General features: G+C 41.9%; 1 long non-coding RNA gene across 1 annotated transcript; it reads left to right on the top strand.

The window, feature by feature from the left end:
- The first annotated feature begins 399 nt into the window (after positions 1 to 399).
- On the top strand, positions 400 to 14,557 carry LOC137425532 (uncharacterized). The gene is made up of 4 exons (XR_010984136.2): positions 400 to 636; positions 6,652 to 6,707; positions 11,842 to 11,929; positions 13,329 to 14,557. It is a non-coding gene; the product is annotated as an uncharacterized LOC137425532 (long non-coding RNA).
- The last annotated feature ends 1,668 nt before the right edge of the window (positions 14,558 to 16,225 follow it).

Genomic DNA, 16,225 nt, shown 5'->3' with positions numbered 1-16,225 from the left:
AGAATGTTAGAGGCGCAAAGACGTTGGAGACATGAATTTGAAACTGAGCCCCCAACACATGTGAAACCATTTCAAGGATACGTCAGAAGTTTGAGGAAGACGGTGCAGTGAAAGATGTGCACAAGATGTGCACAAGGTCCTCGCGCATCAACTGATGAAGCAAATGCTGCCAACCTGTTGCAAGTTTGAAAGAGTTCGCCAAATATGACCCTAAGTCCTAAGACCGTATATACTGTATACGGTATATGTATGCATTTACTTTTACAAATATCACATGAAAAAATACTTTAACATCCATTTGCTGCCTAACATTTGTAAATTGGTATTTTAACTTGATAGTTTTCATCTTTGAGCAGTCACAGGTTTTTATTGTTTTAGGCAATGTTTAGTGACCATAGCAGTATAGTTAGTGTGAGAGATCATATGAAAACTGGTATATATACATTTACTGTCGTTGTTTCAATGCTTTAAATGGCAAATCGTTTTATTGCCGATCGCATTTGACCAATTTTAATTTCATTAGAGCTGAATACGACGATATAAAGATAGGAGGAGGAAGAAGAGGAAGAGTAACTCTTCGTGTTTTTGCTGAGAACCACGAGGACGTGTTTGCTGACATCATGGCAAGCAGGGAAGGTTTGAGAATGCCTGGCTTTGGGTTTGGGGTTATCTGGTTCTCTTTTTTTTCCTGCCTTTTGATGTAGTTCTAGTCCAGCGGCCGAGCTCGTACTTAAGGCAAGATAAGGCCGCGACTTTGAGTTTGGGCCTGATGATGACCAGTTGGCCTTTTGTTCATCCTGTCCCTACGAGTACTAGTAGTCGTACCCGACTGCAAAGCCGCAATGAGCCGGCGAAGCCAAAGCCTCTTGTCACTATTTTACCCATCACTATGGTATCGGTGAATTAGGTAGTTGGTAGTAGGTAGGTATAGTAGGTACCGCATCGAGTTCAAAATGACACCATTTGCATTTGCAATCTGGATGAGATTAAAATTTCCTTCTTGATTCATTCAGTGAATTCCGTCTCAACTTCGGATATTTCCGGCGGTGAAAAACTATCCCCTACGGCCGCGAGATTTCTAAAAAATAATTATTCGTCAATTTTAGAAAATTTGACGCCGTTTTCAGCCTCCATCTCCAAAATGTGGTAAGCTTTTTTGAAATATTTTTCCAAATACTCGAATCTCATTGGTTCCGGTGTTTGGTGACGATTTTCGTTGAAGATAACCAGGGCCCGTGTGGGCCCGGGGAACGAGGTTGGTCTTAAAGTATTTTAATTACAAATTAGAGGTGCATAAGATGGTGAATCAAACAAAGACGGGTGAAACAAACTCCTATTGAACTTTTTCGCAATTTTTTTTATGCATACTTCCGCATCCGGAAGATGGCGGCCTCCATGGAGTGATTTGGTGTGTCAAAGCTTCGAAATTCTCAAGGGATCCAGAAAAATCTGGCTTTTCAACATAATACGTACGCGTTCATTCACAACACCGGCTTCGCCGGCTATAAATAAATGCTAATATCGTTTTATTATTAATATTCCTCGGTTTTTCCGTTTCTATGTCATTTCAGGGGGATCACCTGGTGTTGGCCTAAGCTGATGGTTAGACTTAGGGCGGCGGGCTTGGGATCCTAAGGCCCTGAGTTCGAATCCGGTTTAATTAACGCCATGTGGGGTTGATTCAGCCTATCATCCTTCCGAGGTCAGCAAAATGAGTACCAGAATAACTGGTCCGACAAATTGCCCAAATGTACCCAAATGTAAGTGAATCTACCCAAATGACAGCACAATGTACCCAAATGTGTCAGCAGGGTTGGGGTTAGTTAGGGTTAGGGTAAAATATTTATATTTACTTCACGTTGTGTGACTAGTTCCGTGTGAGATGATCTTCATTTGGGTAAATCTTTGCTCGTTGCCGTTCATTTGGGTAAATCGTCAATTTTTTTAAATTTTCATTTGGGTAAATATTCCACATCATTCTGATACAAATAATAAGAAAGTAGGGTGTAACTTTGATCAAATATTTATATTTCGTTAATGTCTAGGGTCAACCTATGTAGGTAAACTTACCGCCACCTTGGTCGCTTCAGCACGGATTCATTAATCCTGCAGATGTACACCGAGTTATGTCCCCCTGGCCTAAAATGGCTGCCACCGATCGGGCCGCTAAAATTAGTAAAATTCTGTTCGCATTCGTTTTCTTGGACGTGAAGAAGCACATCGTAACGTTTTACTGCATAAAATAACCTTCCTTTACATAGTACGACTTACATTTGGGTACATTGTGCTTTCATTTGGGTAAATTCACTTACATTTGGGTAATTCGTCGGAACCCCAGATAACTGGTTATAGAGAGGCATTGCATCAGCGGCAGACCCGCCCACAGAAAAAAATGATGCAACCAGCAGTGGGTGGCTGTACACAAACCACCCATTTCAGAGGTTTTGATCAAATGAACAGCTTTGGATTCATAAACTATAATTAGTCGTACGACTGACTTGTTTTCCGTAGGATTGCTGGAGTGTGTTCAGTTCCAAAGTTAGTTTTCGAGCACTCGACAAGAAACGGTTGATTAATGAACGGCCAGCTTGGCGAGCGCTAGCTAGCTGCTTGGTAACTGAACGCATTCCTGGACTGTGTACCTGGTGTTAATCTAAAGCCTCGGCATTTATTATCTCGAATATCCCATTTGTACGACATACATGCAGATTGCACCTCCTCTAATATACGGGGTGTCCACAAAGTCGCGCATCATAGGAAATTATTTAATTTAACTAATGTATTAATTTTTTGCAGAACCCATGGCGCTGAATTTACAAGAACGCATCAAGATCGTCTTATGTGGACGTGAAGGGTGGTGGCAGAGAAAAGTTGCAGAGGAATTCAATAAAAAATCATCCAGGAAAATCATTGAGCCAGTCAGCAGTAGCAAGACTTTTCAACAAATTCAGAGCAACGGGATCTGTAACTGCCAAACCCCGTGGAGGTCCTCTTCGCGTTGCGGACGATGTTCAAGAAATTATCATTGCCAAGGTTGCTGCAAGCCCGAAAAAAATCAATCAGGCGAACATCTGCCGGGTTAAGGATTCCAAAGAGCACTGTACAAAAGGTGTTGAAGAAATACAAAACAGGTGGATTGGTCGAGGAGGAACGGTAGAGTGGGCACCAAGATCCCCAGACTTAAATCGTATGGATTTCGCTGTCAAGGGATATTTGAAATCGCGAGTTTATACGGTGAAAATGTACAGTTTGGAACATCTCAAACCACAAATTTGTGATGAAGTCAGCTCAATTAGCTCGGATATGTTGAAGAACATACAGAGAAACCTGCGTTTCCGTTTACAAACACGTTTTGAGATTGGTGGAACACATTTCGAACAACTGAGAGAACCAACCTTACAAATAAACGTTTTGCCCATGTTGCGTGACTTTGTGGACACCCTGTATATATTCTGTAGATGAGGTGCCAAAAGGTTTTGGATGACCCTTGTAGAATATGTCTTTATTTGTGAAACAAAGTGAGAAACTATATTTGATAGATATCAGTAAGTATTGAAAACCCGCAACTATAGTGATGCTGTGACACAACCTTTGTACTGTAATGACAATTTTAGTGGTGTGTGTGTGTGTGTGTGCGTGCGTGCGTGTGCGCACACACACATATATACACAAAGAATTAAGTTAAGCACCCCCCCCCCCGTTTTTTTACAACCTCGCACATTACAAGTTTGTTGTCGTCAAAACAGTGTAATATACCCATGATATTGCTATATTTTCTGGAGAAGTGATATTATGGTCACATAAAAACATAACAATCATGCCGTTTTCAATATTTTATTCTGAATAATTTAAGGTGAAATTTTTTGGGAATTTTAGGCATATTTTCACCTCAATTTAAGTATGGAGCTATAGGTCCATCACGGACAGTGTGGATGACGTTTATGTTTTCTAACGTACAGTCATTGTTCTGAGAAGACCTCTAGCGATCTTTGCGTCAATAACGTGTGTAGGACCCACGTGATCGGATCACTGACTCAACCCTACGTCTCATAGACCCTATAAGCCGTCGTATGCGTTGCTGTGGCAGGTTGTTCCATTCCCGATGTAATGCACGTTCCAATTCATCCAGATTGGCTATTGGAGGGACCATCTTCGCAATTTGTCGTCCCAACATGTCCCAAACGTGCTCGAGGGGGTTCAACCTGCCACAGCAACGCATACGACGGCTTACAGGGTCTATGAGACGTAGGGTTGAGTCAGTGATCCGATCACGTGGGTCCTACACACGTTATTGACGCAAAGATCGCTAGAGGTCTTCTCAGAACAATGACTGTACGTTAGAAAACATAAACGTCATCCACACTGTCCGTGATGGACCTATAGCTCCATACTTAAATTGAGGTGAAAATATGCCTAAAATTCCCAAAAAATTTCACCTTAAATTATTCAGAATAAAATATTGAAAACGGCATGATTGTTATGTTTTTATGTGACCATAATATCACTTCTCCAGAAAATATAGCAATATCATGGGTATATTACACTGTTTTGACGACAACAAACTTGTAATGTGCGAGGTTGTACAAAAACGGGGGGGGTGCTTAACTTAATTCTTTGTGTATATATATATATATATATATATTTATACATAAAGTCGTGGCCAAAAATATTGGCACCTTTGCATTCTTTTCAAATAACTCGCAATTTTCTCTAAAAAAATAAGTTGAAATTGACAAAAGTATTTGGTCTCCACAATTCTTTATTTCACTGTTAATATAAAAATAGCCTGGCGTTGGCTTAGCGGTTAGGGTGCCGGCTTGGGATCCTAGGTTCGAATCCCGGTCAATCGCTGAATTAACGCCAGGGGGGGTTGACTCAGCCTGTCATCCTTCCGAGGTCGGCAAATTGAGTACCAGCTTGCTGGGATGAATGATCACGGTGTGTACCCCGATTCAGAATAGGCACACCGTATCCCTGCGCATCGTAAGAGCGTGACCAAGGGTTGGCGTCAGGAAGGGCATCCGGCCATAAAAACATTGCCTCAAAACAGGGAACCATGATTGTCATGGGGTCCGCAAGGCTAACCCCCTCTCTAGCGGGGAAAAATGGCCTTAAAACGATCATTCATTCATTCATTCATACTGTTAATATAACAGAACCTTTGTTTTTGATTAAGAACCTAATATATCCGTTAAAATCAGACAATAAAAATTTATGGCATTGACAATTATTGACACCCAAGACTTAATATTTGGTAGCACAGCCTTTGGCCAAAATAACTGCAGTCAAGCGCTTCCTACAGCCATGAATGAGCTTCCTCCACCTCTCTACTGGCAGTTTGGCACACTCTTGTGCAAACTGCTCCAGTTCTCCAAGATTTGAAGGGTGCCTTCTCCCAACTGCTGTTTTCAGATCTCCCCACAGGTTTTCAATGGGATTTAGATCTGGACTCATTGCTGGCCACTTCAGAACAGTCAAGCGTTTTGTCTTGAACCATTTCTGGGTGCTTTTTTTTATGTGTTTGGGGTCATTGTCCTGCTGCAAGACCTATGACCATCGACGGAGACCCAGCTTTCTGGGTTGAACATTGCGCTCCGAAATGCCTTGGTAATCTCCTGGTTTCATGATTCCATGCACACGTACAAGGCACCCAGTGCCAGAGGTAGCACAGCAACCCCAAAACATCACTGAACCTCATCCATGTTTAACTGCAGGGAAGGTGTTCTTTTCTTTGAAGGCTTCATTTTGTTTTCTGTAAACTTAGAGATGCTGTGCTTTATTAAAATGCTCTAATTTGGTCTCATCTGTCCACAGGACATTCTCCCAGAAGGATTATGGCTTGTTCAGGTGTGTTTGGCAAACTCCAGTCGGGCTTTTTATGTCTCTCTCTGCAATGGGTTCCTCCATATATAACCCCCTTTCATTGAGTTGGCAACGGATCTTGCGAGTTGAAACTGTCGTACCTTGTGTCTGAATATCAGCTTAAATCTGTTTGGTAGTTGATCGAGGTGCTTTCTCCACCATTCAAACAATCCTTCGCTGCAATCTTCAATCAAGCTTCCTGTTGTGGCCATGTCCATGGAGGTTGGCTACAGTGCCATGGGCCTTAAACTTCCTGATAACATTGCGTACGGTGGACACAGGAACATCGAGTTCTCTGAAGATGGACTTGCAGCCTTGAGATTGTCCATGCTTGGCTACAATCTTGTGTCTGACCTCCTCGGACAATTCTCTGGTTTTATTTCTCTTCTCCATGGTCATTGCAGTACACACAGTGCCACAAAACAGCAGAACGACTCCTTTTCTCTATTCAAACTGGTTGAATGAGTGATTTTTATATTGCAGGCACCTGCAACTCACCATCGGTGAATTAATTTCCAAAGTAAAGGAGAATCACTTGCTTGAAATCTAATTATTTCTAACAACTTGTAAAAGGTGCCAATAATATTGTCTGGGCCATTTTAGGATTTCTGTGTGGAATAAGCTAAGATTTGGTAATTGTTTCAGCTTTTTTTGTTTTGTTCCACTGCAAACCAAAGAAATACATGTATGTGGATACCCCGCCCCCCCTGCCCCCCTCATCTTCTCTTGCTGTTTTAATATTTTTATGTGCATTTTTTTTCCTGTTATCAAAAATAATCTGTCTTGCAGGTGGAAAGAAGAAACCGCTAAAGCAGCCAAAGAAGCAAGTAAAGGAACAAGATGATGTAAGTAGGTGAAGTATTTGTGTAGCAATCTGGGTTGGGTTTTTGTGGAATAGTTTGTCTTTGCACATGGCACACAAAGTGAAATACTACCACAATATTTATACTACAACTACAACAGCAGCAACATGCAATGCATTAAATATTTTGGAGGTTGGCAAGAGCTGAAAGTCTGTGGGCCGCCATTATGGGATAAATGGATCTACTGCACAGTCTGTCTGTCTAAAAGTGTGTCAAATATCCGTGCAAGTGTTGCCGCCAGCACTCCGCGAAGCCCAAACATTTCATTCCAGTCCCGTGATCCTCATGTTGAAAGAATGGGAAAGGCCCTCAATATTTGGATCAAGGACCAAAGACAGAAAAAGTGCCTTTGAGTGGACGTTTTCCAAGATCTCTAATCAAATTATTTTGAACCATAATGTTCTGCTCTTGATCAACACTTGAGGCCAAACCAAAATGGAATTCAGCTGTTGCTCGTTATTGTACTCCGGAGGCTAATCTCCAGAAGGAATCGGTGCCCACAAACCTTGCTGCAATAATGACATTCAAGGACCTTCGAAAAGCCTGTGATTCCATCCATCGTGCAAGATGAATATCCTATCAGCATATAGATTCCCGGATCAACTTGTGAGGTGAGCTTTGATATGGGAGAAGTCATTGCGGATCTACCAACATTTCCTTAGGCACCAGTGGCCAAAGGCTCCAGTTCAACCATGGCTACCTGCACGTTCCATGCCAGCAAGGGCTGGTTTGAGAAATTAAAAAGAAGATTCGTGCTCGATGTAAAAGTAGTTGGAGAAGCAGCATCGGCAGACCATGATGCTGTGAAAAACTACCCACCGCAGCTCATGGAACTAAACAAGGTGAAGGGATTTATGCTGGAGCAGGTGTTTAACGCCAATGAGACGAGATTATTTTGGAAGAGGATGCCATCTGATACCTTCCTGTCCAATCAGGAAAGATCTGGTCCGGGGTTCAGGGTGGCTAAGGATAGTTGTACCCTTCTACGTGGTGATGCAGCAGGTGACGTCGTAAAGCCAATGCTCCTCTTCCGATCGCTGAATCCCGCTCCCTCTTCCCCGCTCCCCACCAACAGCAGCATCATCATCCCAAGCTAAGTCTTGTTCTCTATTTATGGCAGAGTATGTAATGTTCTTACCCTCACCCACCTTGCTGTTTTTTTTAAAACCACCTTGCTGTTTTTTTAAAAACTACCTTGCTGTTTTGGTAAAAAAACAAAGAAGGTAAAAGTCTTGTATTTTTGTTTATTACCTCTGCCACCTAAGGTATATGGAGGTTATGTTTTCACCCCTGTCTGTCTGTTTATCTGTGTTTGTGAACAAGATATCTTAAAAAGTTGTGGACGAAATTTGGCGGAGAGGTTGGTTATGTGACAAGGACGAAATGATTAGATTAGGGTGAAGATCCGGATATGTCTTGTAGAAATTTTAAGCAAGATATCTCAAAACGTTACGGGCGTATTTGGACGAAACCTGGTGGACCGTTTGGGTGTGTGACAAGACCGAATCGATTCGATTTTGGTGAAGATCTGAATATGGATTCTGATAAGAGACTTATTTAATTTTTGAAGTGATTCTTCACCCTTGAGAGATCAGGTGAAAAGCGATTATCTATCTTATATCTTCTATTCTTCTTTTTATTCTTCTTCTTCTGTATAAAAGAAAGTTTTTGTTTGTTTGCACGCGCTAATCTCCTGAACGGTGAAATATAGGAGGAAACCTCTGAAAGAAATGTCGGGACGGGTCCCGGGAAGGTTATGGGCTAGGTGGCGAGGCCGCCTCGGCTGGGTTGGGCCCATTTCGCAATTAAAAACTGAGCTGAATTATAGTAGTCGATCTTCTACGGCCGCGAGTAAAAGCTGAATTATAGTAATAAGACCAATGTGCAGAAGATTAAATTCACTGAAAAAGAACCCGGGCAACGCCGGGTGCATTCAGCTAGTAGAACATATTTTAAAAAGTTGTGGATGAGTTATGAATAAACTTGGTGGACGAGTTGGTTAGGTGACAAGAAGAAGCCCATTCGATTTTTGTTCAGGTCGATAGAAACCAGTGGGATAGAAACCATAAACTGTTCAGCCTGGCGGAGGTATGCGTTCTCTCGAGTGCCCTTCTAGTTTTGTACTGTATTTTATTTACATGCTTATTTCAATGTTAACATGCTTATATTTGTTTTTACATGTTTATTTCTCTCCTACCCGGAGGTTTGCTGTCCGTCCATCCGTCTCTCTGTCCCACCTGTGGTTTTCTGCACTTTTATCCCATACACTTTAACAGTCAACTGAAACTTGCTTTATTATATAGTACATTGCTCACAGAGCTGAGAAGCTGAGGGAACCCTTGTGATGTGTTTGTGTGTGTGTATATATATATATATGTGTTCATATATGTTTGTGTGTGTGTTCATATATATATATGTATATTTTTTCACCCACTCCCTCACCAAACAAGACTTTTACATGGCTTACATAGATAGGTACATTGCTTTTTTATAAAGTTAAAGTTTGGAGGTGTTTCACCGATTTGTCACGGTGTTATGCTATTTTTGGACTTGGAAAATATCACATTTACTCGGGTCAGTTTTCCAGAATTCCCCCCCTGTACCCTTTAATATATTGAGCTGAAAACTGGTAGGGGACATGTATTGCAAAGTAATTCTCCCTCTTGTTTCAATTGTGGTTATTTCTGGATACCGACGACCTTCCTCTTTCTCGAAGCCCAGGACCCAAACTCCTCTTTACCCATCGGCCCTTGGTTTTAACTATTGAGGCATTATCCAGGAACGTAACCCCCACTATATTTAAGGGTTTATTGCATTGATATTTCAAAACAAAATATTGATATATGTATTTCTTTTTACGGCGTAGCCCATCGGGCGAAGCCGTCTAGAACGGTGTTTGTCCATCCGTACCCGTATGTATGTACCCTCAAATGTATACCAATCAGAGCTGAGGATATGGTCACATGACCGGGTGATGTCATTACGATGTACGGCGGCTGACTCTCCACACTCCACCATTTTCACTTGTGTGCTGTTAATGCCGTTCATGCCGAACATATCGTCGAACCTGTCATATATCACAATCGCCATGCTCTACCTTTACGTTTTTCATTCAGTGTGAAATACAAGCAAACCGATTGTTAAAATGACCATCAAATATCGAAAGCATTGACGTTACGTCTCTTCCAACAATCCGGTACGGTACGTATAGGCCTTAGGCGTTATGACTCGTCTTCTGTCCGCTTCGGACAAATTAAGCCCAGGTTTCTTAATACAGTGGTGTATCGTTTCAGTAACCCTGGTGTTGGGCTAGTGGCTAGGGTGCCGGCTTAGGATCCTAGGATCCTAGGATCCTGGGTTCGAATCCTGGTCGATCGCTGAATTAACGCCAGGGGGGTTGACTCAGCCTGTTCATCCTTCCGAGGTCGGCTAATTGAGTACCAGCTCACTGGTAATTCCCTGTTTGTCGTTAAAGGTGGCAAAAAGGGTTGGCGTCAGGAAGGGCATCCGGCCATAAAACATTGCTTCAAAAAGGGGACCGAAAAACAACAACAACCATGGCTCCCGAAAAAGGCCAACCCCTGCTTTGCGGGGAAAAATGGCCTCTAAAGGTGGTTATATGTTTTTTTTTTAATCGTTTCAGTAGTATCGTTTTCGTAATAATAATAATATAGTAAATATAACTATAATACTTTAATCCCAATGTCGTGAATGGAAGGTTAATGGATTGAAGTGGTGTATGGTTCATGATCAATGATGAGCAGTGTTCGGCACTAATATTAATAACGCGGAAGGAAGGAATTTGCCTCGGTTATTTGATAGTGATATCATTTTCGAAATAATGAAAACGTAACGTTAATATCTATCTATAATTCCAGTAATCTCTGTACGTTTGTACGTCTGTTTGTCTGTGACCGCTGTTTCTCGACAACCACGGGTCCGATATACTTTTAACTTGCCAGGTATATTGCTGGGGACCCGAGGATGTGCCTTTTCAAGGTTTCATATTAATCGGACAATTACTTACCGAGCTATGTCCAAAAAACGATTCAACCAATCAGAGAGCAGCGAACGATCGGGACCCGAGGATGTGCCTTTTCAAGGTTTCATATTAATCGGACAATTACTTACCGAGCTATGTCCAAAAAACGATTCAACCAATCAGAGAGCAGCGAACGATCGCGTGTGCCGAACGTGGAGGACACACTCTGCCTCGGATGGCACATTTGAGAGCGTATTCATTTATTTCACGTTTGCAAACTATGTTGGCGTTAAACTATGTTTTAAAACTAATAAAACCGAATTTGCGATTCATTCGCTTTCCTGCGCGTTTGTGCACGCGATGGCGATTTCTTTACCAAACTCCGGAAGCCGTTCGCTTTGGACCAAACCATTGCATGTAAATAGAGGGGGGGGATTGTCACCGTACTCGCAAGCCGTTCGCTTTGGACCAAACCATTTCATGTAAATAGAGGGGGGGGATATAATTTTAGATATAGATATAGTACGGGCAATGCCCTAGTTATAGTAAATCTAATAACACTAATCCCTTCGTCGTGACTGCAAACGTACTGGAAGTTAAAATATATCAGTTTTGTGTCCATTACGTCTATGATGTCATTACGACGGCTGACTCCATCGACCGACATTTTAATTTACTAGTAGGCCTACACCCGCTCACTACGGAAGCTGTTGAAAGGTCATTCCTCTTTGGGTATGTAGATTACAGTCTATCTGTGGTCGGGTCTCAAGAACATTGGATGTGTGTTCATTTCCCAAGTTTGGTGTGGAGAGATCGCCAAGTGGTTTAAGCATTCCAGCAAGCACTCCATTCAAAACTGTTAAGGAACGGCTGGCTTGGCAAGTGCTAGCTAGCTGCTTGGTAAATGAGCACAACCCCAACCCTTGTGGGGTACATAGGTTACAGTAGATTTTCCCTCAGTTCTGTAAGTAAAACTTACCTCACGGATGTCGAGATTCCTCCAGATTTCTTTGTTTAATGTTATAAGCAGCATTAGCGACTGTTTGAAAAGCTAAACATATGTTTGTAGTTTATAATATTTTACAAGCCCGGCTATGCCGCTGTGAGACTTTTGGTCTTGTTTTTTCATACCAGACTGATTTAGAGTTCCAACAGAAGAAAAAGGAAGAGGAGAAAAAGATTCAAGAGTTGGCGTCAAAGGCAAAACAGAAAGGTCCTATGGGTGAGTTATTGTCCCCCGTCGCACAGCGGAGCGAAAGGGGGACTATGGTTTTCCCCTCCGTCCGTCCGTGTGGGCGTGCGTGCGTGCGTAAGCGAAGGACCGCATTCGAATTTGGTGTGGGTGCAACCCACGTCAAAATCCAAGATTGCCGCCGCCATGTATGTCTGATGCCATGTATGTCTGAACCTTGTGAGCTGAATATCTTGAAAAATAAGCGAAGTACCAACTTCTAATCTGGTGTGTGGGTGTATCTCGGCATAAGGAAGAAAGTTATTGAAAATTGGGTCGCCACGTCAAAATCCAAGATGGCCGTCACCATATATATGTATGAACCTTGAGCGAAATATCTCGAAAAATAAGCGAAGTACCAACTTCTAATCTGGTGTGTGGGTGTATCTAGGCACAAGGAAGACCGCTGTTTAAAATTGGGTCGCCACGTCAAAATCTAAGATGGCCGCCGCCATGTATGTCTGAACCTTGTGAGATGAATATCTTGAAAAATAAGCGAAGTACCAACTTCTAATTTGGTGTGTGGGTGTATCTCGGCATAAGGAAGAACGCTATTGGAAATTGGGTCGCCACGTCAAAATCCAAGATAGCCGCCACCATATATATGTCTGAACCTTGTGAGCGAAATATCTTGAAAAATAAGCGAAGTACCAACTTCTAATCTGGTGTGTGGGTGTATCTAGGCACAAGCAAGAACGCTGTTTAAAATTGGGTCGCCACGTCAAAATCCAAGATGGCCGCCACCATATATATGTCTGAACCTTGTGAGATGAATATCTTGAAAAATAAGCAAAGTACCAACTTCTAATTTGGTGTTTGGGTGTATCTCGGCACAAGGAAGAACGCTATTGAAAATTGGGTCGCCACGTCAAAATCCAAGATGGCCACCGCCATGTATGTCTGAACCTTGTGAGCGAAATATCATTTAGCATGTTTTCTGCGTCTTCCACTTTGTCAACTCACATCACTTCACCGACGAGGGACCTAGGCGTAACGCTTGTTGCATCTGGTATTTGTGGTGTGGAGGAAGCGTTAAACAAGCTCGTCTTTTTAGCAGCTCACGACTCCCCCTCATCATGTGATCTACCTTCTCCTTGCCCTCCTGCATACCTACACAACCCTCCTGCCACATTTCCCTCATTTTTATCTTTGTACATGCACAGATTACAATGAGGGTATGTGCCTTTATGGGTTTCTGTATTCTATAATTGCAAGCTCAGGTCCAAACTTCTGGAAATGCAATGGCAAACGACCTAATGTATAACTTGGATTGGGACTGCTTTTGCAGCTGTACTGTCAGGAGGAATGGGTACATAACATGAAGCCAAATGTTGGTGATGGGAATCAAAAGCTCTGAACAAATGTATTGTCTGGTGTTTTGCCGTTTCAGGCGGAAGTGGAATCAAGAAATCTGGAAAGAAGTAACGGAGCTGAGAACCCTTGTAATTTTTTTTTTGACCCACTCTCTCACCAACCAACACGTTTTTTTGTTGTTTTTTGGGGTTTTGCTCGTCGTGATGTTTCTGAACTCGTGCAAACCACCATACGGAGTTATTTCATTTTCTGGGATTTTAATTGATGTTGCTTTTGTTCAAATGTCTGTTTTATATGTGGAAACAAAGAGGAGTTCTGTCATAAAAAGAAGTGGAATGCAAGAAATTAATTAGAACGATTTTCAAAATCAGGATTTATTCGGCCGTCTCTTAAACCAAAACATTTTGCAAGCCAATATCGCTATGTTACAAGGCAGCCATAGACGAGGCCACTTTGAAGGAAGGATGGGACGAGGCACAAGGTCACGAAACGATAGTTTAAATTTCACGTTGAATGTCGATGGCGCGTTTGTGGTAGCATTTTGAAGGCAAATAACCTGAGCCTTGCATCAGATTCAATTTACTTCTGGTTTTGAACACGATTCATACTCTACCCCTCAAAGTACATTTCATTTCCAGCGGCTTCCACGCGTTGCTTGTTGCCAAGTGTAAAGTGGTTTCTGTGAATGTGGATAGACACGATCTGCCTTCTGTGGACTGAAATCTGTTTGATCCTTGGACAAGTTTGCAATATAATAAATGGTAAAGGGGCTACATTTGGATGTTGGGAGGGGATGGGGTTATGAATATTTCCACCTTGAAGTGATGTTTCAAGCTCATTGAAGCATACCTGTATGCTACGCTGTCTAAATAGTTTCCTTAAAAGGCCAGTTAAGGATCTAACTTCGGCCTTGTTTAAAATGTGATCCCATCTAGTTTGTGGACCAGCTTGTGTCATATATAGACCTGCATATTTGAGCCGAAACATTTACATTCTGTACACATTGTTGGCACCATCCCTGGTCCAGCTTTGATACATATGCATTATTAGATGGAAACTTTGTATTTGGATGATCAATGTTGATACTTTTGGCACAAAGCATCAGTTAAAAGACAAAGCCCTTTATAACAATTGAATGACTACTTAGTGGTGGGTGTTGTTTTTGGTGAATCTTCTACATTTTTCCGCTTGCTCTACTTATCCCTTTTTGGACAACTTCACAGATATAATCTTGATTTGCCTTGGAGTTGAATTTCTGTTTTTGCTTCCATTGGGATGATGTGGATTAAACTTGAGATAAATGATTGGAAGGGTTACTGTAATGTTTTCAATAGTGCATCTGCTGCGAGTTCGATTCTGACGTGATGGTATCAGGAATTGTAATTTTGAGAGAGAGGTGGTGGGGAGCGAGTGGGCGATGTGGGGAGGGGTGGGCGTGAGAGGAGACTGTGGGATGGAGACGAGAGGTCTTTCCCTCCTTACTCAGATTTGCCCACAGAGTACACAGGCGTGACTGCGGAAGCTTTGCCATCAATCCTGCTGGTTAATTATTTTCATTATACGCTGTTTCCACTGGTTAATTATTTTCATTTTACGCTGGTTAATTATTTTAATTGTTTTCAAATGTTTAATTGTTAACATTGTTTAATTGTTAACGCTGCTTAACAAGAACAGCCTTGCTGAAAACTGAGTGAAAGATTATACACTTATAAGAATCGCTTGTATTAAATTTTCAGATTTTCCTCCAGATTTTGATATGTATTTAGTGATGAGCATCAGATCCTCCAATCTGTAGTCAAGATTTTGATTATATGCTTCAATTACTTCACGATTAGATCATGTTTCCAACGATAGGCCGAAACAAAATGGCGGCAAAAGAGAAAACCCAGCGATGTGACGGACTGACCAAGATGGCAGACCATCATTTTGGTAAGGCTTTTTTTGTGTTTTTGAGCACCCCATTAATCAACTTCAAGAAGGGTATTTAAACACACCCAAACACTGAGTTTTCATTCATGCAATCCCTTGGAGGTCGAAAACCATGCATGCAAAGTTTGGGGCCGCTGGGTTTCATGGTTTTAAGTTGTGGAGGAAATGCAAACACACACTGCTTTTTATTATTATAGATAAGTATTTTCGCTTACATTCTGACATTATAAAATTAAATAAATGGTGGGGTATCATCTAGTCAAAATCAGGACTGACAGGATGGCTTCAAAACTGTCGAGCCTGCATTTGAATTCCAACCCAGATATAAACTGTTTCACAGGCAGAGCTGTCCATCAGTGGATCTTAAATTGGTGTCTTGTCTGTCATCATTCATTAGTGGGTGTTAACGATCCCACCATGCCCTTCGTGAGGTAGGTGAGCTATCCCTGGCATCCTGAACAAATTCCTGTCATAACCAGCAGAGGGCATTGCATCAGCGACACAGCCACGCTATCAGAAAATGATGCTGTCCCGCATCCTTGTGTGGTATGCTCAACTTTCCCACTAGTTTGGAAAATAAAATCAATATCTGAAAGCAATTACAGGGAAGGCCTCGATTACAAGTCGTCCTGTTATCTGTTTATTGGTATATCGCTGATGAATTAACACTTTTCTGATCGAAGTTGGTATGTTTCTGTCGAGAAATGAAATGTAAACTAGAGCATTGTGACACCGGGTAGATGCCCTAGGTGACTGTCCTAAATATGTGCTTGATTTAAATCTCTTCAGCTGTTCTCAGGTATCACATATTTACCAGACATGCCAGCTTTCACATCATTTTGGAGAAGGGTGAAGCTTTTTTGGAGAAGGGTTTTTTTTTTTTTTAATATCTGCTTTCAAATATGGCTGCCAAACCACTTGACATATGACGTCAAAAATGTACACTCTGCATATGTCTGCGGAAGGGGATCACTTTTGTGAAGTTTTGTGTTGATCGGATAAGGTTCGTTTTTCTATCCAAGATGGCTGCCAAACCACGTGACC

The sequence above is a fragment of the Myxine glutinosa genome, chromosome 4 (genome assembly GCF_964187855.1).
Source record: "Myxine glutinosa chromosome 4, kmMyxGlut1.1, whole genome shotgun sequence".
NCBI classification, from domain to species: domain Eukaryota; kingdom Metazoa; phylum Chordata; class Myxini; order Myxiniformes; family Myxinidae; genus Myxine; species Myxine glutinosa.
This window is presented reverse-complemented; position numbering and strand designations above follow the sequence as displayed.